Source organism: Rhipicephalus sanguineus, chromosome 10 (assembly GCF_013339695.2).
Source record: "Rhipicephalus sanguineus isolate Rsan-2018 chromosome 10, BIME_Rsan_1.4, whole genome shotgun sequence".
Taxonomy (NCBI): domain Eukaryota; kingdom Metazoa; phylum Arthropoda; class Arachnida; order Ixodida; family Ixodidae; genus Rhipicephalus; species Rhipicephalus sanguineus.
The window spans coordinates 133,816,403-133,838,068 of NC_051185.1; the positions used below are offsets into that span (position 1 = coordinate 133,816,403).

Below are 21,666 nucleotides of genomic sequence, written 5' to 3' on the forward strand. Positions count from 1 at the left end.
AGCACATTTAAGTGCGTCGCACTTTAGGGCCACGGCTTGTCGTGAATTTGTAAATCTACTGTGGCGTGATCAAGTGTAGGCCTAAAACAAGGCTAGCAATGCTAAAAACCGGGTTACAATTAACGACCAAGGTCTTAAATAATATAATTAACAGAAATTACAAAGGAGTAATCGCAATAATTAAAAAAATCACAGCATATCCACGTGGTGAATGATGATGAGTGGGGCGAAGCGAACTCGCGCTGCAGCACGGCGATGGCATTGGCGCGAGCGTGTCCTTCTTGATGGAAGATATTGTGACTAGATTGTTTGAGAACCGCAATCTGTCGCACACACCGCAACTATGGCCGAAACTGTTATCAAGGAAGTCCCGCTGGAAGCGCACGTCGGCGCCTTCGGGCAGAGTCCGCCTGATGCGTTTTGCAGCCACTTCACGTGCTCGCACAGCCTCGGGCTCTGCCTGCCGGTACGCGCGCTTTCTCGCCGCTTCACGGTCCTTCACATTTCGAAGATCCGATTCGCGTCGCAGCCGTGCAGCTTCGGCCTCGCGGGCTCGAACGGTGGGGTCTTCTCGCCGCAGCCCTGCAGCTTGTCGAGCAGCTTCGGCCTCGCGGGTTCGAACGGCGGGGTCTTCTCGCCGCAGCCGTGCAGCTTGTCGAGCAGCTTCCGCTTCGCGGGCTCGAACGGCGGAATCTGGTTCGCGGCGTCGACGTGCAGCTTCGGCCTCGCGGGCTCTCACCTCAGGATTCTGTCTGCGAGCGCGCGCTGCCGCCACCTCCGTGCCCTCCGTTCCGCAGCCTTGTCTTCCATCTGGCGACTCCGAGCTAAAGAGAAACCGTGCCAAGAGGGAGCCTCATGGCGCGTTACTTCTGAAAAGTATTTGTCTTCTTCTACTGCATACCAGAACGCGCGCTTCTCACGAGCTAGAGGTGGCTCCTACAACTCTACAAACGGAGGATGGACAGACCCACGGCATAAGGAGCTTCGCCCCTAAAACCTGGAGGACGCTTGAGCTTCGCCTTCAAGAGTAGAACGCTATAGCGTAATCGGGCCCCGTACACGTCGCCTTCCCAATCCGCCTCTTTGATTTCCCTCTGCTCATAGGTTTCCTAAAATTAACTAGAGGGAACTCTGGCGCTGCGATCGTTCATGCACAATGGGAATGATGGGGTAGTACACGGATTTGCCTAGTCTCTGTACTTGCGGGATTCGAACCACTTGTGGCTTTGTTTATTGCTGCGTTTTGGTTTTCTTTCGGATAAAAGAATGGATCGTTGTGAACTTCGTGACCAGATTTGAATTGGTGAGCCTAAAAAAGTTAAAGTAGTGAAGTGGAACTGCTGACTTTCGCTGAACTTCATCTTGCGACAAAGCGGATGCAGGCGACACCGAGCCAAACGGAGCCGAAAGTACGAAGTTTAGAAAAATCCGTGTACTACCCATCATTCCCATGCTGGCTGAAGCGCTATGCGTTGCAGCTCCCATAGACACTAGCGCCAGAGTTCCCTCTAGTAAGTATTGTAGGAAACTCTATGCCTCTGCTGCCCTCTGCCGTTCTTGTAGTGGTTTGGTAGGGGCCGGGGCAAGCGGTATTGCCAGAAGCAAAGACTCCGAGATGAAGAGACGTTTCGCGACTTTTCCGCTGGGGCAGAGCGCACGCGCAGCGGCTTCGTGAAAAAGGCGGCTTGCTAGCCTGGCTTCGGTTCTCGGTGCATGCCTCAACCTTGCCGTAAGGAAACTAACGACTGTGCGCTTCCAGCTATCCTAGAATGCCTACTGCAAGTACATTTGTTAAGTGCGCATTACGCTATAATTATTCCTTTTACGAATCAGCGAAGGGCCCACTAGGCGCCCGCGAGGCAACACGCGAGCCTACGCAGTTGTTTACTTCGCTGATGCTTTTGCTGGTGATGATGGTTAAATATGTCTGAGCGCTTTGCAATGGGCGGGCCTTTTAAGCACCCACTCGTTGCGCGATTCACATGTTTTGACGCCTGGCGCGATTCTACACTTCTACCACGCAATAATAGATTCCTTAAGAAGACTCCTTCAACTACATGACATTCATATCGTGTTTTTTTTTTCGAAGCAGTTTCAATCAATGGTGTGGCTCAAACTGTAATTGTTCATAAAAGTCTTAGCCGTAGAGTCATTTGTACGAAATGTGACCGCAGTGAGTCTACAACTAAACAACGGTATCCACTGTTCATGAAATGCACTGCTCTATTACCCTTGTAGAACACAGTGTTATTTGAAACTTCTTGCTGTGTAACGCTTATTGTGCGCTTATGAGGCGGCGTCGAATATTTTGTTCGCTATGTATATACATTAAGAGCACTTGTAATAAAAACCATGTACAAAAGAAAAAAACAATGGTGTGGCCCAGTGGTAGAACACCTGCTTGTCATGCAGAAGCCTGGGTTCGATTCTCACTCGAACCGATTTTTATTATTTATTACGTGCGAAGGATATCTTGCTCGGGGGTATGTCCCGCGGCGTTGGCCATGGCGTCCGCGCTCGCACTACGCATGCGCAACTCTCCTCCTTCCCTCTCTCCACCAGCTGCGCGTTACTTTCTCCACTTCTCTCCCAGCACCTTCTTGCGCTTCTCCTGCGTTCTCGCTTCTGCTCTCACGGCGCATGCACTACTCTTCTCCTCATGTCTCCTCTCCTTCAAGTGTGAATATAAAGCGGGTAGAGCGCTGCGCGCGTTCAGCCCAGCGCTTGCTTCTGTTGACTCCTCTGGAATGTGGGCTCGACATGCCGAAATTCTCTACTGCGCAACGCCGCGATGAGCGCCAGCGCATGCGCGTCCCCTCCTCCTCTTTCTCCTCTCCTACGCTGCCCCCCTCTCGGGCGCCTGTCGACCGCGTTCCCCACTCGACCTGTGAGAATTAGTGGCCAGGCTAGAGGGAAGACACGACGCGAGGTCGGTAGCATGCCCGAGGTCGGTAGCATGCCCAACGAACGCCAACGGAACGCGATTGTGCAAGTGCTCCGGCTTCATATCGCCTCATCGCCTCCTTTAGCGGGAGATGGTGTAATTTTTTTAGTTGCATCTTTCTCGATTTCTGGGTCACAGACAACGCTGATTTGTTGCTCACAACCGCCGACGCCGGAATTTCTGCGAAACGAGCTCTTTAACGCCGTCGCGTTAAAATCGCTCAAAACGCTTCGGACACTTGCAGCTGACACCCGCGCCGCGTGAGAGAGGGCGCCACAGCCACGCCATGCGCACGATTTCTCCTCCCACCGTCGCCTTTGTCGCTCCATCTGAAGGGTGAAACAACCTGATGGAAGTCACTGCAGACAACACGTATCTCAACTGCCGTATCAAGCAAGAATTCGATAAATTTCACCAAGAAATAGCGCGCACGTCGCGCACCGAGTTTGCGAATCTCCCTAACAAGATTCTAGTCGCGTCGGAGAGACCCTACATGCTTACCTCAAACACTGACGCCGTCGACGTTGGTAAACGGAGCAGTGAGAACTGTACGAACGAAAATCGCTAGGATCCCCTGCTACGCACTTCCTCAGGTGCCACAGTGGTGGGGCTGCATTTAGCGCAGAATTTTGGACTGCGCCAATCGCTACGATAGAACGACATTAGCTGTGGATTTTTTTCGCGAGGCACATCATGTGGTCACCATGTGTTGAAACACAACCGTGGAACATAATCTTTAAATTTCACACTTGGCGTCCACATTTGAGTCATTCAGAAGGTCAGTATCGATATCCTGACACCAAAATTCCCTTCAGAATTGACCCGTCATACATGAGATTTGCGAAATGCTTTCTTTCAAATGGCCGTGTTAGGTGACATTTTGTTCAACCCCTCTTCAACCTTGCTCTCGGCCCTTGCGGGACTAAATTTCGTGATTGCGACCCGCTGGATGAGGTGAGTTTGGCTCCTCTGAGCTAGTCGTAGGGTTTCATTGTGGAATAAAGACGCACAAACGCGGACACAAGAGAACCTCACGACACGGTGTAATCCAGTTTTAGACTGCGTCAAGTGTAAGCCAACTGATGCTGCTTTTATACTCTCGTTCTAAGCATAGAGTGTTTACGTTTGCACATGATGCTTTCTTTCGCAATGACTCAAATGCCTCTCCCAACGACCTCCGCCATAATTGACTTTTTAGTTCTGGTGTGTTCAACTAACATTTAATTTTTACAAGCCTGCATCTCGAGGCGGTAGCCCCCTTTGCCACCTTTTCAGTACCACCACTGCAGATGCATTTCAATTCAGCTGGAGATCGCTTTGAATGCGCAAGCAATATTTCGTCGGCTGCCTGGTGAAACCGTCTCTCTAACGTAAAACCTTGTGATTGGAAATGGGTTGTACAGTTGCACAACACGTGATATTGGAAATTTATAAAATTGCAAATGGGACCAATTGGCAGCACTTGAATAACACATAAAAATGCCATAGGATATGCAGGACCTCATAATTTACACAGTGGTAAACAAATCGAACCCATGATGTACAAGGTCTTACGGGTCTTGAAGCCTTTATGTGTTATTACCGTCGCGAGAACAAGATCACGAAGAAGGACATATATCCACTGCAATGGCCAGACGACGCCCTGGATCGACTCCACAACACGAAGTGCTTTTCATCGATGGACCTCAAGACCTGCTACAGGCAAATCGAAGTCGACGAGAGAGACAGAGAAAAGACTGCCTTTATAAAACCACAAGGCCTGTTCCAGTTAAGATTAATGCCCTTTGGTCTTTGTTCGGCACCTGCGACTTTCCAACGCGGTATGGATAGAGTACTGGCCGGCTTGAAATGGCAGACGTGCCTCGTGTACTTGGACGACGTCGTTGTATTTGCCTCCAAGTTCGACGAACACTTCCGGCGCCTTGAAGCTGTACTTCAAGCATTCAAGACCTCTGAACTCGCCCTGAAGCCAGAAAAGAGCCGCTTCACGTACGAGGAGCTCTTGTTCTTGGGCCACGTGATTAGGAAGTCTGGAGTTCGCCCCTACCCGCGAAAAACAGCTGTTATCGCTGCCTTCCCGCCGCCCACTGACAAGAAGGCCATACGCCGATTTCTTGGCTTGTGCGCCTATTACAGACGCTTCAAGGAATTTTCACGGATCGCCGAGCCACTAACTCACCTCGCAAAGAGCCACGCAAAATTCAAGTGCGGAATCGCACATGTCGAAGCATTTCAAGAACTGAAACGATGCCGGGAGACGCCTCTGATATATTCGCATTTTGATCAATACGCCGATACGGAAATGCACATCGACGCAAGCGGCATAAGACACGGAGCCGTCCTTGTGCAGAGGACTGACGGACTAGAAAGGGTTATCAGTTATGCCAGCCGGTTGCTGTCTAAGGTGGAAGCCAACTATTCGACAAGAGAAAAGGAGTGCCTTGTCATCATTTCGGGTGCATCAAACTATCGCCCCTATCTCTGCGGCAGGCCCATCAAACTTGTGAGCGAGCAGCACGCCTTGTGTTCGCTAGCTAACTTGAAGGACCCTTCAGGTCACCTCGCACGGAGCAGTCTGCGACTTCAGGAATTCGACATTACCGTCGTTTACAAGTTCAGACGAACGCACTCTGAAGCCGACTGCCCCCCTCGTTGCACCGTTGACTAGCCGCTGCAGGACGACCAGGACGACTTCGCTGAACGACAGCGAACCGACCCGGAACTCAGGGGCCTTGTGGAATACCTCGAGGGCAGGACCACCGTTGTTTTGAAGGTATGGCATCGCTTTTCGTGCGAAACGGCGTCCTCCCAGAGGAGAACTCGCCACTTCGAGCCAACTACCGTATCGTTATACTGTCAGCACTACACCGGAGGTCCACGTCTACTCCTGATCTACACCAGTGCCTACAGCAGAGCACTACGTCCAGAGATTCTACAAGCTTTGCATGACGGCCCGACGGCTGAACACCTTGAATTTTCTCGCGTGCTCGCACAGATACAAGAGAAGTACTATTGGCCTCGGCTCACTGCACAGGTCACCCATTACGTAAATACTTGTCGATACCGTCAACGACGGAAGACAACGGCGACTAGGCCAGCCGGACTTCTGCAGCCCATCGAACCACCTCGCTGACCGTTCCAGCAAATCGGGAAGGACCTGCTGGGGCCGTTCCCAAAGTCGATTCCAAATAAATGGATCGGCATATCTACCGACTACCTCACCCGCTACATCGAAGAAGGGCCCCGCTCAAAGGCAGTGCCGCCGAGGTAGCCAAGACTTTCGTTCAGAACATCGTCGTTCGTCATGGCGCCCCAGAGTTCCTCATGACCGACAGAGGTACGGCCTTTACTGCTGACCTAGCTGATGCGATCTTGGGATACTGAAGCAAAGTGGGGGATGGGGCTAGTTGGTATTCCATTATTAAACTGGTGAGCGCAAAAATTTGACACACTACACACTGCGCTGGTCCTCGTCTTTCTCAACAGAATGTGTTGGCGGGATAGTTGGTGAGAATCCATATTCCTTTATAGCGCAAAAAACGATACCACAAAAAAGAAGACGGAACACAGCGCTGTGTTCCGTCTTCTTTCTTGTGGTGTCGTTTCTTTTTGCGCTAAAAAAAAGCAATACGGATTCTCGTCTTTTTTATGTGCACTGTGTCAAATTCTTGGCATACAGCCAGACGAGCCACCGTCGGGCCACAGCCTACCCCACCTACAGACCAATGGCCTCACCGAGCGTCTAAACAAGACCATCGCCAACATGGTGGCCATGTACGTCGATGTTGAACATAAGGCCATCTTTCCGTATGTGACATTCGCCCAGTCCTTGTGTGTGTCACTTCTTCCCCTTGTCCGGCGTCTTTTTGACTGGTTTTTGCCTCAGCATACAACACTGTCGCGCAAGAAATGACGCAAATGATGCTGTACAAGCTGGTCTGTGGAAGGAACCCGGCATCGACGCCATGCTGCCCAACGCCACCGTCAAAAAAAAAAAAGAAACCCTCGACTTCACCGTCTACCTTCAGTGCGCCGAAGAAACCGTAGAACTCGACCGTCCGCGCATCCAGAGCCAGCAAAAGACCGATAGCCGTCGTTACAACCTGCGACGACGCCACGTAGAATACCAGCCCGGCGACCATGTCTGGGTCTGGGCGCCAATATGCCGAACCCGGGTAACATTCCCGATTAACATATTGTCTTCTTGTTTGGTCGACTCAGTCTAATTAACTTCAAACACTTAAAAACCGCACGCTAAGTGCAATTGGAAACTTAGGACGTATGGTTAACGCTAAATTATACTTGCGCAAATATGAAATATTTGCAGTGTCCAAACGTCACACATATAAACTATTCCTCGAAATTCCGTGGCAATTTCGGATTGACACGCACTCCTTCCAATGTAAATACTGTCTAAAAATCGACAGGCTATAACTTGAGAATATTTCGGTAGCTGTACCACATGACAGAACAAAGTATGGTGAACAAGAACTCGCAGTTCCTACGCTCTTCAACGACTATCCCTTCCGGCCTCCTCAATTCTGGAATTTCCAAGCAAACATTTAAGAAAACCAAGTATTACTTTCAGAAGACTAAAACCAAGCTTATTCCGTATCAGTGTTCTTTTTCTGTTCAAGTGTCTCGTGAGCTTTATAAGGTTGTTGGTTGCCTTTCATTCATTTTCTTTTTTCGAGAGTTATATTTTTGCGCATTCACCTGTATATGGTTCTGCTTCTACTTCTGAAGTGCTTAGCGAGTGCTTAGGAAAGTGTATAACATTAATGTTGTTGTTACTTTTCGTTTGTTGTCTTTAATTTACATGAATTGTACATCTTACCTGTCTCAAACAAGTATACTTCATATGTGCTTTTTTGTTTTATAAATGTCGTCTTTCTGCTGCTGCTGCTGCTGCTGTATGGGTGGCATGGCCCAGTAAGGAAATGTTTGCCTTTAGCCGTGTCACCTGGGGCAGTTTCAATGTGCTCCTAAATAAGCAAAGAAAGAAAGAACGAAAGGAAGAAAGAAACTAAGAAAGAAAGAAAGAAAGAATATGGGGCCTGAACCTTGAATGTGCAAAGGAGTATCTAACTCTCAGCCTGCAAAGCACACATAAACTTGAACCCTAAACATTCCAGCAGTTGGCATGTTCCTGCAGAAATAGTACTTGGCATATTACTGAATACGAAAACAGTGTTTGACAGCATCGATCCTGATATTCTACCAAAAAAGTTGGAACGTTATGAATTTCGAGGTTTTCAGGCTTATCCCGAAGAAAGGTACCAGAGCGTGCATTTTGAGTGGCCCGTCAGACTTCCTACCTCTCACACACAGTGTACCGCAAGGGTCAGTGCTGGGTCCAATATTTTTTTTTTCCTTGTACATGGACGACCTTCCCAAAAGCTGGGTCAGGTAAGAATGTATACTGATGCCAGCCTAATTTTCATCTGAGGGAAGGATATGAGCCACTCAACTAATAGAGAACTACAAGACATAGGAAAATGTCCATTGACATAAGATTAGCACTGAGCACACGTAAACGAAGTGCATTATATTTCCACCAATACAGTTAAAACGACACCAATAGCTTTGAAGATAGTGAGAACAATTACAGAGATTCAAGAGTATGAACAAGAAGGATAGACTGTTGGACGAGTTGGCAATTCATTCTGAAACCAATAGCGCGAAGAAAAGGTGGGACTAGTCCAAGAAAGCAACAGGACAAGCGCATACTAACAACTGAACCAACGAATAAATTTATACCAAGCAAACCACACGTTCACCACGCACAGAACTCAAACCTCAGATGTGCGCATCCAGATACCTTATCTCAACTTTGTTCAAAGGAAGAGAAGGCTTTACCACACAGTTATCACCGCCTTTCCCAATAAAGAAAGCTTCCATAAGCTCACGTGCCGTCTGGTCACGATGGCGTGCAAGCACTTTTGCATCAATCAAGACCGGCGTGCACCCACAGTCACTGCAGTGCAGGGACAGGTTAGACGACGGCTGCCCTTTCAAGGATAACTAGTGACCTTGGAAGCGAGCATTCAGACAGCGGTCTGTCTGTCCAATATAATATTTACCGCAAGCGAAAGGCACTTCATACACAACTTCTTTACCGCACACTGAAAGGCTGTCCCTGTGTTTTACCTTGCACTCATGCCATTTATGCGCAGTCCCGTCCACCTTCATTTCAACAGTAGCGCATAATCTACCCATCTTATTTCTAGCTGAAAAGACAACATCAATCCAGAAAGCAACAGGAATGCGCTTGTCCTGTTGCTTTCTTCTACTAGTCCCACATTTTTTTTTCGCGCTATTCGTTTCCAGAGTATAAACAACTTGGTATAATATTGCATTCATTATAGGGCACACATAGAAAAACGTCTCCAGCCGGCTGCCATCCACATTTCACTTTATATCAGGCACGTCAGCATTTTCTCTCATATACACTACGACTGATTTACTTTAGTACTTTTATATACATTTAACATATTGTATCGATGCACGGAGTCATGCGTATTTGTCTACCTAGATCCAGTGATCAAGTTGCAAAAAATAGCGCTTTGAAATGCGTCGTTTTCTGAGTCTACGGAAACCACACAACTGTCATTGAAACAGTTCAAAACAATTATGCTATTCTTCACTATTAGGGATTTCAAAACAGCGTGTTAAGTTCATGACATGCTATCCTAAAATAACTTCCTTTCACCATGACACACAGACATATATGAAGCCACAGTTGAAGATAAACTTTAATTTACCACCTGTTAGCAACTTGTACGATAAGCCAAGGTTAGCCTTCATTGAAACAAAAATATAAACTAACCTTCCCAGGACAACAGAAGGCAGTCCAAAATTTTCGTATGTTCTTAAACAAGATATAATGCATAACGAGTATACGTCAACAGTGTAGCATAGCATTATTTTGATATTTTGTTGTTTTTACCTTTGTGTTATAACAAACGTATTATTTTCGTGTTAATAACAAGTTTACCATAGTCTACTTACAAATGACACGTTACCTGTTAACCTGAGTTGCAGTGATGCTTTGTATTCTGCAGGAGCCCAGAAGTAGGAGTGTTGCGAAGGGCCCAAGTGATTTTTCAGCAACGTTCTGCAACCACATCGAAATAAACTGATCATTCGTTCACAGCCCCACAGCAGTATTCTTTGTCATGTGCACTTTGTACACTTGCACAAATTCTTTGCCTTTGCGGATGATGCACTGGAGGTTAAAAAAAGTGCTCAAGTGATGTCAATAAGGCCAAGATATGCTTGTATATTTATAACAGTTTCTGAGCAGTAGATTCCCGTTTATGGTCAAGAAATACTTTAACAGCGCGGAAAAAACACGAACGGATGAAGGGAGACGACACGGACGAGTGCTGGCTTCCAACTAAGGTTTCATTTCGGCAAAGACATATACGTATATATAGTGGCAAAAATTGCAAAACTGCGCAAAAAAACCCGAGAAAGGCATTGCGCATAAAAGCAAACTGATAATGTTTTTAACTTTGTCACGAGCTTGCTTCTTTGTGCGGTTTTGCAATTTTCGCCACTGCATATACGCGTATGTTTGCCGAAATAAAACATCAGTTGGAAGTCAGCGCTCGTCCAAGTCGTCTGCCTTCATCCGGTCGTGTTTTTTTCCGCGCTGTTAAAATGTTTGTTGACGATTAATTACCAACTCGCGCAAACGCCCACTTTCATCCTGTTTATGGTGTTATTTCATGGAACACTTGCGACTAACCGTCTGGTGATTGCAACGAGCAATTCCGGATTGCAGTTTCGGTGCCCCGGAGGCTCCACCAAACTAACTGTGCAGTGTATTACGACGCGCTGCTTACGCTGAGCTCTCGTACAGATTCATGCACATCACGAAAATGCACAGCTACATTGCGGTGACGCCACGATCAACGCGTATACGTGACGATGCATTTTCTTTCTTTTATAGTTTTCGAAAAACTCTCGAAGCTCTGTGTAAGTTGAATTTGCTCTTCTTACGTTTATTCTACTCAAGGCAATAGTGCCCAGTGCAGCAATACTCATTCTCTCACTGGGTAAGGCAGTAACAGAGCCAGTACCCGAAGCTGCACTGGCTGCCCGAGCATCGTTTCCGGCCCTGACAGTCTCACAAACATGCATTTCAAAGCGAACTGAAACAAGAACTTACCAAGTCCAGTATCGTGGCGTCTTCTTGTTTGGCACGAGGAGAACGCTCGCGCGCTCGGTGACTGAAGACGTTCGCGTCTCGGCTCTGCAGACAACCTCACTTTCTTTCCGCAAACATCGCCATAGACCAATGTGACTCATCTCACTCGAAAGAACACGACGAGAGGATTGCGCCGATACCTTCGCCAAGACTGTGAGTGCATTTTCCACTTCTCAACGGCTTCTTGAAGTATCGACGCCGCGGCGGCGGCGGCCTCGCCAAGCCAGACGCGCCATGCGTCCCGCCATAGGGAATGCATAGCCCTCGTCAAGCCTAGGCGTTGTCGACGATTCTGGCGACAGCAATGAGTTCAACTTCGCTTCCAGGACCTTCTAGTGGTCCTGAAAATCACCTTGTTCCCTCCGCTGGTGCCAGCGATGAACCCTCAATGGATTTTCAAAAAACTCAAGTGGATTTTACGACTCAACGCCACGAGACGCCGCTTGCGCACAAAGCGGCGCAAGACAACGACGGCAACTGGAACATAGTGATGCAGAAACGCAGTAAAAAACAGTTCAACAAGGAAAGTGTCAGCCTGCACCAAGCCAGCTGTCAAGAGACAAACCCCAACAAACCTTTATGCAATAAGGAAGAAGCTTCGCAAGGCTTTCGCGCTAGAAATTCAGGCAAGCCTCCCATCCGACGGAAATTGCCGCCACTACCTAAGAGTGACATCAAAGTAATTATTAGACCCAAGAAAGGCCTACTCGTTAGCAACTATAACAACCATGATATTGCGCGGTCAATAGTCGCTGCATGTGGAGATCCCCACAAATGCAAAGATGGAGCCATCTTGACTAGACTTCGCCACGGATCCAACATTATTATAGTTAGCACGCCAAGTGAGCAGGCTGCTGATGCAATACGAAAGCTGGATAAAATAAACCTCCAAGGACAGATGCACGAGGTCAACGCCTACGTGGCTGCACCAGAAGGCGTGAGCAAAGGCGTCATACATGGAGTAGACAGAGGTACCACTTCAGAAGAACTCCTGGCTCATCTCAGAGTACGAACTCAAGGAGTTAAAATTCTGCATGCCAGAATGCTGGGACAAACAAAGACTGCAGTTATCACATTCGATGGAGACTTCGTTCCTCGATACGTGAACTACTACGGAGGCGAAGAACCATGCTACCCGTACAAGTCAACCAAGCAAGTCTGCAAAGTCTGCAGCAGGCTAGGTCACCGCTCCGACGTTTGTCCTCATCCAGAGAACCCTGCGTGCGAAAGATGTGGGACAGAAAACCCGGAACAAGACCACACCTGTGAGTTACAGTGCGCCTTGTGCGGGGAGGCACACCTAACTGGCGACACTCACTGCAAAAAGAAGCTCAAGCCAATTCGACGACACGTGCCGCGATCTGCGCAAAAACACACAGGTACCGCCGGACGACGGAAATGGTTCAGCTCCGATAAGGACTTTGACTCATCTGCAAATGAACTTGAGGCCACAAAGCGTCAGCCCCGCTCTCGATCTCGCTCCCAGTCGGCAGGCAACGAATTCACCACTACCGAAGACGACACCTCCTCAACCAGTTCAGCACCGACAGCTAAGAAAATGAAGAAAAAGAAAACCAAGAAAGCCTCTAGGAAGACGGCTGATCACCAGAACCCTCCGTCCAGTCATGAGGTGAGGTGGGCAGGTATCGCTTCTTCCGCTGCTCCGAAACACAAAAATCTATCACAGCTTGAACAGGAGAACAATTCGTTAAAAAAGGAACTTCAGAAACTCCAAAAACAACTGCAGACCGAACGACAGGACTCCCTTCGCAGAATAAGGGAACTAGAACTCAAACTAACTAACAAAGTCAATCAATTAGAACATCTTGAACCATCTAAAACAGCACCGCTCTTAACCCAGCAACAAAAGCAAGTTGTTGCAGAAGCTATGGAAGTCACAATACCAACGCTCGACAACCCATCCATAGGAAATAACCTGACCGCGAACGATATTAAAGACATTTTCTTAGAACATTTCCCCCATTTCGCCGAACAATTCAATGAACGACAGGAAAAACAACGCAGCGAACTAGAAACTCAGAGGTGCTACACCGAGGAAGCTTTGGGCTCCATGCAGCGACAACTCAACAAAAGAACCGGAACCACGCTAAAACTGAAAGGCGCAAAAGCTAGCCGTACAGACAACGATGAATCGCAAACCTCTGGCACCGATCTGCCAGCAGAGTTAAAGAAATAAATCACTTGTAGGAAACATGGCTAGCAGGACATTCCTTAGAAAGCAAAATACACCGGCCCAAAACATTGACATTTGGCAATGGAACTGCCGCTCGTTTCAAAACAAAGCGGCAGCACTCCACAACTTCATTCAAAACTCTATAACCCCTCCAGATGTAATTTGCTTACAAGTGGTGGGTACACAACCCGCTAAACTACGCAACTATTACGTCTTGGGGGAGCCCCAAAACACCAAAGTACAGACGCTGGTGCACAGGCAGGTCACGGCGATTCAAAAATCTATAGGCGTGCCAGAACTCGACAATAATTTTCTTCTAATTGGCGTCCTACCGAACAAAAAAGCGAAAACCAGAACTTGGATCCTTAATATATATAGTTCACCAAAGAGCAAAGGCTCTGACATTCCAGCAATTTGAACGGCGGCCAAACGTGTGGCGGGCGCCAGGGATACACTTGTGGTGGTGGGCGACTTCGATGCGCCCGCAATTTCGTGGGGTTATGCCACTGAATCCCCCAAAGGAAAACTGGTTGAACGCACGATAGAAGACCTAAAACTTTCTATCTTAAACCATCCGGATACCCCTACACGAACTGGCAATAGTGTCAGCAGAGACACGGCTCCTGACCTCTCTCTAACCAGCAATGCACAACATGCAACTTGGACAAACCTTGGTGAAAATCTGGGCAGTGATCACGACATCATCTGCATGGCCTTAAACTCCGCAAAAAAATCCGCAAGGCATTGGGCAAAATAATCTTAACAGATTGGGATAAATTCCGTAAACATCAACGATCCCTCAACTCAAATGACGCACCCACAAGCATAACAGAATGGGTAGCACAGATTAAAGAGGCTCACAAAAGCACCTCTAAAGAAATTACTCGCACAATGGAATACCCTGTGGTAGATCGCCACCTATTAAGGTTATGGGACGATAGGCGAAAATTAGCAAAACGCTGGAAACGCCAGAAGTTAAACAAAATGTTGCAGCAGCGGCTCTCAGCCCTAGCACAGGAGTCTAACGAATATGCAAGAAAGGTGGAGCAAGATAACTGGGTTCAGTTTTGCAGTTCTTTGCGGAATACATTAAGCACCTCAAAAACCTGGACGATACTAAGAAGTATTCTTAACCCAGAACAAACCAAGACGAAAAATAAGCACCGGGTAAGGAAGATAATAGATTCATTTGAAGGCTCAGAACAAGAACTCATTCAGACACTTAAGGACACATACGCTAGTACGACCCCTGGTCTCCGCCAGTGCACAAGTCCTAGGAACTATCAGGGTCAACCAAACCATGAACTAGATGCCCCAATCACAAAGGCTGAAGTATTCCCCGCAGCTAGATCGGCGCGAAAAAACACAGCTCCAGGCCCAGACAAAATAACCAATAGTATACTGCGAAACTTAGATTGCTCTACTCTTGACGGTCTGACGGAGATGTTTAACGCTCAATATTGGGAAACGGGAGAAATGCCCAAAGAATGGAAAGAGGCACACATCATCCTAATATCCAAACCAGGTAAAACCTCGTCACTAAGTAGCCTTCGCCCTATAGCTCTGACGTCCTGTCTGGGCAAATTGTTCGAACAAGTCATCCAACGCAGACTACAAACCTACATAGAAAAACAAAACCTTTTCCTCCGCACAATGATAGGTTTTCGTGAAGGTCTATCCACTCAAGATGCCTTTTTGTTGCTGAGGGACGAAGTACTCAACAACGTAGCACCCGGAAATGAAAATCTAATTCTGGCGTTAGATCTGAAAGGCGCATTTGACAATGTGTCTCACGAGGCCATATTGCGAGGTCTGGAGGATATAAATTGTGGTAAACGAGTCTTCACCTACATCTACAACTTCCTCACAGGAAGGACCGCAACAATAGGCCTAGGTAGCATTCGATCAGAAAATTTTGAGATGCCCAGTAAAGGAACCCCTCAAGGCGCACTACTATCCCCTTTACTTTTCAACTTAGCAGTGTTAGATCTCTGCAGACGCCTAGATCAAATACCAGACCTAGGCTACACCGTATATGCAGACGATATTACGCTATGGACCTCTAAAGGATCGCTCGGAAACAAAGAATGGACACTGCAACAGGCCGCTGACGCTGTGTCTACCTTCGCTCGGCAAAGTGGTCTGCAATGCAAAGTCCGAATTCATTCGTATACTGCCACCACGCAGTGGCAACAAAAAAACACAAGAACTCGTGGAGCTTTTCGTTGACGGTCACCGCATACAGGAGGTACCCAAACTTAGGATACTGGGCTTCTGGTTACAGCAGAATGGGCGGGCCACCCATACAATACGGGCTCTACGAACCACTACCAACAATGTAGCGAAAATGATTCGTCGAATTACCTATCATAAACAAGGAATGAAAGAGACAGACACCATCACGCTGGTGCAAGCCTTAATAATTAGCAGAGTCACCTGTAGCCTTCCTTATTATTCATTAAACAAAACTGAAGAATCACAGGTGGATTCAATAATTAGAACAGCTTACAAAACGGCACTCAGTCTTCCCCAAAGCACATCAACAGAGAAATTACTGGTGCTAGGCATCCACAATACTTACAGTGAACTCGCTGCGGCGAATATGATAACACAACGAGAGAGACTCAGCCAGACCGTAGCGGGCAGAGACATATTAAAGAGGGTTGGAATTCCACCCTACCCGCAGCATATGGGCAAGGAGCTCGAGGAGCTTGATCCATCGGACAGGGACCACTTATACGTGGCCCCATTGCCGAGGAACATGCACCCAGAGCGCCATAAGGGGAGACGTAGGGCTCGCACAGCGTGGCTCCGCGCCCTCCTGCGCCGCCTGAACAGGGAAGACGTCTACTATGTGGACGTCGCTTTCTACAGGCAACCACATCCTCTAAAGAAACGTCATGACCATCAAAACTTGGTCGCGGTGGTGATTGACAAACATGGTGAAATAGTAAATGCGCTCTCGTTCAGAGACTCCTCAGTGGCGGAGGCGGAAACCAGGGCCATCGCGCTGGCCATACATACCCCTGAACGTAAAGGACATGACAGCACCATCGTCACGGACTCTCAGGCAGCCTGTCGTCTCTTATTACGAGGCATAATTCCCAGTGGATGCCGTGGTTTAATAAAGCATCGCGTCAATAACGACCATACAATCTTCTGGTGCCCGGCTCACGCAGGGTTGGAGGGAAATGAGAGGGCGGATGCCGCGGCTCGTGCATTAACTTTCCGAGCACAGGCTGTGGCCCCCTCAGCAGATTTACGAACCCCCGCGCCTTCTGACACCTACAACCCCACAATCGCAAAAGACCTGCTTGCCCATCAGCGTTTTAGCCGACAAGTATACGCCCCTCCCGACAAACGCCTAACAGGAGAGGAGGCAATAAATTGGAGAAAAATTGAAACTGGGGTTTATCCCCACTTAAAAAGATTACACGCCATGTTCCCTACGTGCTATCGAAGTTCCTGCCCCTGGTGCGGAGGAAGCCCTACACTCTACCACATTACCTGGGGCTGCTCTAAACATCCCCCACACCTGACACACACAGGCACGATACCAACACACACGTTGGAGCAGTGGGAGGCGCGACTGTCCAGCTCAGACCTGGCCGATCAGCAAGCGCTGATCGACCAGGTTGAACGGGCGGCCAAGGCCAGTGGGGCCCTCGACTAGGGCTCCCCCCAAAAGAATTTTTTATTGTAAATAAAGTTTATCTCTCTCTCTCTTGTTTGGCACTGCGTGTCCACTTCTCGGCGCCTCCCGCAGCGTTGCAAACGGACCTACACGACTTGCGAAGCGCAGCGTCGATAGGATGTGCGCGCACAGCGTTTCTCGAAGTACCGAACTTTCTTCACATGACATAAAAGTGTTTGGAAGCTAGCTCGTTAAGAGTCCATCTAAAAAACAGTGTTACTTTATGCACGGACAAGGGAGCATGTGTAAAGTAGCGCTGTTTTCTGTAGATGGATTCTTCACCTGCCTCCGACTAATCGCAGGTGGATTTCCATGATCGCCCGAACGCACACTTCCTTGCGTCTGCTTTGCCATGCCTGCAGCATCGTCGCAAACGCCGCCGTGTTTTCTGACAACAAATCACAAGTTGTACGTGTTTACTTCGCACACGAACTGATGAGCAACCTCCATGAGCCCCGTGGCGGAATCCGGCGTAGTGCGTTGTGGGTACTCCTAGCCGCCTATGTAAGTACGCCGCCGGGCGCACAGGCGGTGTTGAATGCAGAGGCCACGGAGAGGGCATACCGCAGTTCAGCCCGCCGGGTGCGTTGACGTCGCCAACGACGGCAGAGGGTTAGACAATTTGAGGAGGCAATGCAGTGGTGTGAACTAGGGTAACCACATATTTGATGTGTTGATACAAGGAGCGTCGCTTAATTTATGGTGCGAATGATTGGATGATGCTGTAGCCGAAGCGCCGGCAAAACTTCAAGTCATTTCAGGGTCCCTTTAAGTCGTTTCTTGGTCGTGGCCTCTCTGCCACCTTTAGGAGGAGAGGTGGGAGAAAAGCCTGCGGTAGCCATGTGTAGGCGCTGGTGTGAGGCCCTCTCAGTGCACGACCAAGGGATCAATTCGTCCGCATTCTGCTCAGAGTGTCTGATGCGCTGTCATCCCACGCTGTCATCGAAGCGACGGCGGTGTGCCAGCCCGTGCTTCAAACAGAACGCTGCTGACTATGCTGTTTTTATAGAGAGGTTCCAGACGTAGCTCTTGCTTGTGGGGAATGGGCTCCTCAGGACAATTTATCAAAACAGTTCATTGACTGACTGACTGACTGACTTACTTACTTACTGTATTCCCTATTCGCACCTAAAACGGCTGCAAGAAGGTCCACGTGCTGATTCTTGCTGTGGGAAGTACTGCGTTTTCTAGATTTCGACAAAAAAATAAACTGGGTGTTTCAATTTGTCGAAAGTGAGTACCTTTGCTGCTGAGTACCTCACTTTGGTTGTCGCAAAGGACAAGGTCGACGATGAAATAAAATTTCCTGGACTGTTCGTGTAAATGTCTGTAGTGTACTCGGGCGCACACGGAACGGCAGCGCGGCTGCGAAGTTTCATTATTGAGCTTGTGATCTCCGATGGCTAATGCTCCTGCATTCCAGGCATTTCAGCGCAGTGCACACACGTATGAGCCGTTGGCATCCAGGTAAGTGCCACTGCGCTGTCACAGGCCGCGTCAATTAGCAAAGTAGGTAAAATGTTGTCTTCGGCAGCGTGTTCGGGTAGCTAGGCTAACGCTGTCCGTAGTTACCAGTGGGGACCTATTCCAACATTTACGATCGCCTAGAGCCGCACATCCGTGTTTTCAGTGACTTCGATTACTTCTTCGTCGTGTCCTTGGACATGTTGAATTGGAAACGATGAGGCGGTTACGGGAAACTGAGCGCCTTAACAAGGTCTAATTTTGCAAATTCAGCTCGGTTCCAAAAGAAGGCCGATAAAAATGTAATAACTGCGAAAATTGATGGCAGAAAACTTGCTGAGTTTTTTAGAAGCAAAGCTCCTTAGCGTGTGGGTCGTTCCCTCCTCTGTAGTCGTAGTATGTATGTAGCCAGCGCTAGTTTAATAAATTACTCACTAGATGGCGTTTCATGTATTTCTTAGAACGATGGCTATGGGGGAAAGGCTTAAGTCAGCCGAGGAGGGGTTATCAAAAGTAGTCATGGTGAACAAGGAAGCAAGCGACAGCGGTAACAGCGGGGAATCGACCCCCCTAGTGGTAGACACGAAGGGGAAAACAGGTTTGGAAAAGACAGGTGCAAGGGTCACAGGACCCAGCTTCCGCGAAGTAGTTTTGGGAAGGGGAGGGTACAAAACAGCAGCAGTGGCACGCGCTAGTAACCGAGGCAGTGTCCAGGTGCGGGACAGTCCAGCAGAAAAGTCGGAGCACTTGATAATCGCCGGGGACTCGCATTTAGTTAGATGTGCAGAAGCAGTCAAGGAAAGGGTGAGAGGTGGCAAACGAGTTTTAATAGGGAAGTTCCCGGGACATAGGCTGGGATCAGTGATGAGACAAGCTAGCGCAAAACTCGCAACTAAGGCTAATGGACGTAACCTAGTGATAATCGCGGGAGGTCTAGACGACGTCTTGAATGAAGAATCAGCCGAACTAGCGACCACATTGGCGAAAGGGGTCGATGACGTGCGCGCCATTTCCCCCTCAGGTGCATATAGTGGTATGCACAATACGGGAGGTACCGGTGCGTGACGGCAACCTGCAAAGAGCGGTTGTCGACGCAAACAAAGAGATATGGCAGATGAGTCGAGAGAAAGGCATCGATGCAGTGGAAATAAACAGAGGTGCACAGGTGGGGTGGTTTTCGTAGAGACGGAATACACTTCGACAGGAGGCTTGGTCATGAGGTGGGTTGGCGACTTGCAGGACGCGCAGTAGCTCTTTTGGGGGGCACGCGGGCACTTCGGTGCCCAGGGTAGCTTGTAACGAGAAAAACAACCAGGCGGACTCTTTGACAGGCAAAAGTATAGCAAAAAACCCCAGAAAAGATAAAAGAAGGGAGAAGGCGCGTGTTGCAATTAGTTACATTAAAAGAAGGGTGGCAGAAAAAAGGCAAAATGGTTAGAGATTGAGGAACAGGTAAACAAGGAACAGATAGGTGTTTATGCGGTTACAGAAACACACCTTAGAGACGTGCAAGAGCCACCACATATTGACAATTATATTTGGCAAGGATGTAACAGGATCACATCAGAAAGGAGAGGTGGGCGTGTTGGAAGGCTAATTCATAGCAGAACAAAATGGGATAGAGTGAAACAAACGTGTTCAGAGCACACATCCGTTTCGGGCACAATAGGTTGGAAAGAAAACGTGGTTAGGTGTAGCTTACTTGTGGACGGGTAATAACAGCAGAGAAAAGAATCTGGAGATAGTGAAATGCATAAGTACCGATATTAAAGAATTTGGTCATGATGCTGAAATAACCCTTCTAGGGGACATGAACGCTCACATTCATGACATTGACGGATATCCAGACACCACTGGCAAGTTATAGATCTCTGCGAGCAACATAGGCTTGAGATAGTTAAAGTGGGGCCTAAGTGTGAAGGGCAGATCATGTGGGAAGTCGGAAACAGGGAATCGAGCATTGATTATTGTCTCATGACAGATGGAATATATACAAACTTAGAGAGATGATAATAGACGAGGAAGGCATTAACTGCTTGGGTAGTGATCATAAACGCATAATAATAGAAATGAGATATAAAACTGAAAATAAGAACATAGCATCAAAGTTTGGCAGCTTCTATCTAAATGACAGACAAATAAATATAGCCGCAAGAGTCGAGGCAAAAGTAGACGAACTACCAGGCAAAGACTGGAAGTATAGTGAGCTGCTACATGTAATCACGAAAGAAATGGAAAAAGAGAAGAAAACTATTTGTTGGAAAGGAAAGAGAAAGCACAAAGTTGGTGGAACAAAGAAATCCGGGAGGCGATCGAGAAGTGACGTGAGGCATCACGGGAGCACAGACAGGCAAAAAAGGAGAAGCGGCCACAGGACGAAGTCAACCAAATATGGGAAATATATTTAGAGCAAAAATCCATTGTGCAGAAATAAGTCGAGGCAAAAATTAAAGGTGAAAGTGAACGCTGGATGACAGAGATTCGCGAAAAGAAGAAGGCCGCGCCTAGGATATTTTGGAGCCACCTAAAAGCGCTAGGTAGGAAGTCTGTCAAAATGCAACAACATATAGTAGATGAAGGAGCAAATTAATTGGAAGGGTATGAAGCGCTACGTTACATCCCAAAGATAACAGCCGATTCGTTTAAAAAGGTAGCCAAGGGGATTCCCCCGCTGAGTAAAAGTACGCAAAGGAGTGCAACCGACGAAGATGTAGTAGCAGAGAATTTCAATTGGAAGAAGACCGAAGGAAAAATTCGTAAGCGCACTACTCCGGACTTAGATGAGGTTCCCGTCAGCGTCATTAACGAACTCGGACATAACACTAAAAAAGCACTGCTGAAAGCCGTAGAAAAGTGCTTACAGGAGAAGAAAATATCAGACAGTTGGCGAAAAAGTAGAATGAACTTAATCTATAAAGGCAGGGGAGAAAAGGATAACACTCCCTCGTATAGACCGCTAACCATTACATCGGTGCTATACAGGTTGGCGATGCAGGCAGTAAAATTAAAAATAGAAGCGTGGGTAAAACAAAACGATCTTTTGGGAGAACTTCAGAATGGATTTCGAATCGACAGGCGGTTAGACGATAATCTGTTTGTTCTCACCCAGTGTATAGAAATATCGAAAATAGAAAACAAGTCCTTATACATAGCTT

General features: G+C 47.9%; 2 protein-coding genes across 7 annotated transcripts in view; one reads left to right on the forward strand and one right to left on the reverse strand.

Annotated features, from left to right (window-relative positions):
- Positions 1-10,100, forward strand: part of LOC119372474 (complex I intermediate-associated protein 30, mitochondrial) — a 159,476-nt gene extending 149,376 nt beyond the window's left edge. Inside the window, exon 3 of the transcript XR_005179549.2 lies at positions 10,009-10,100. The gene's annotated coding sequence lies outside the window, so the exon portion shown is untranslated. The remainder of the gene's footprint in view (positions 1-10,008) is intronic.
- LOC119372473 (protein shifted) overlaps positions 1-21,666 on the reverse strand; it is a 709,384-nt gene that overhangs the window by 182,389 nt on the left and 505,329 nt on the right. The gene's annotated exons all lie outside the window — the stretch shown is intronic.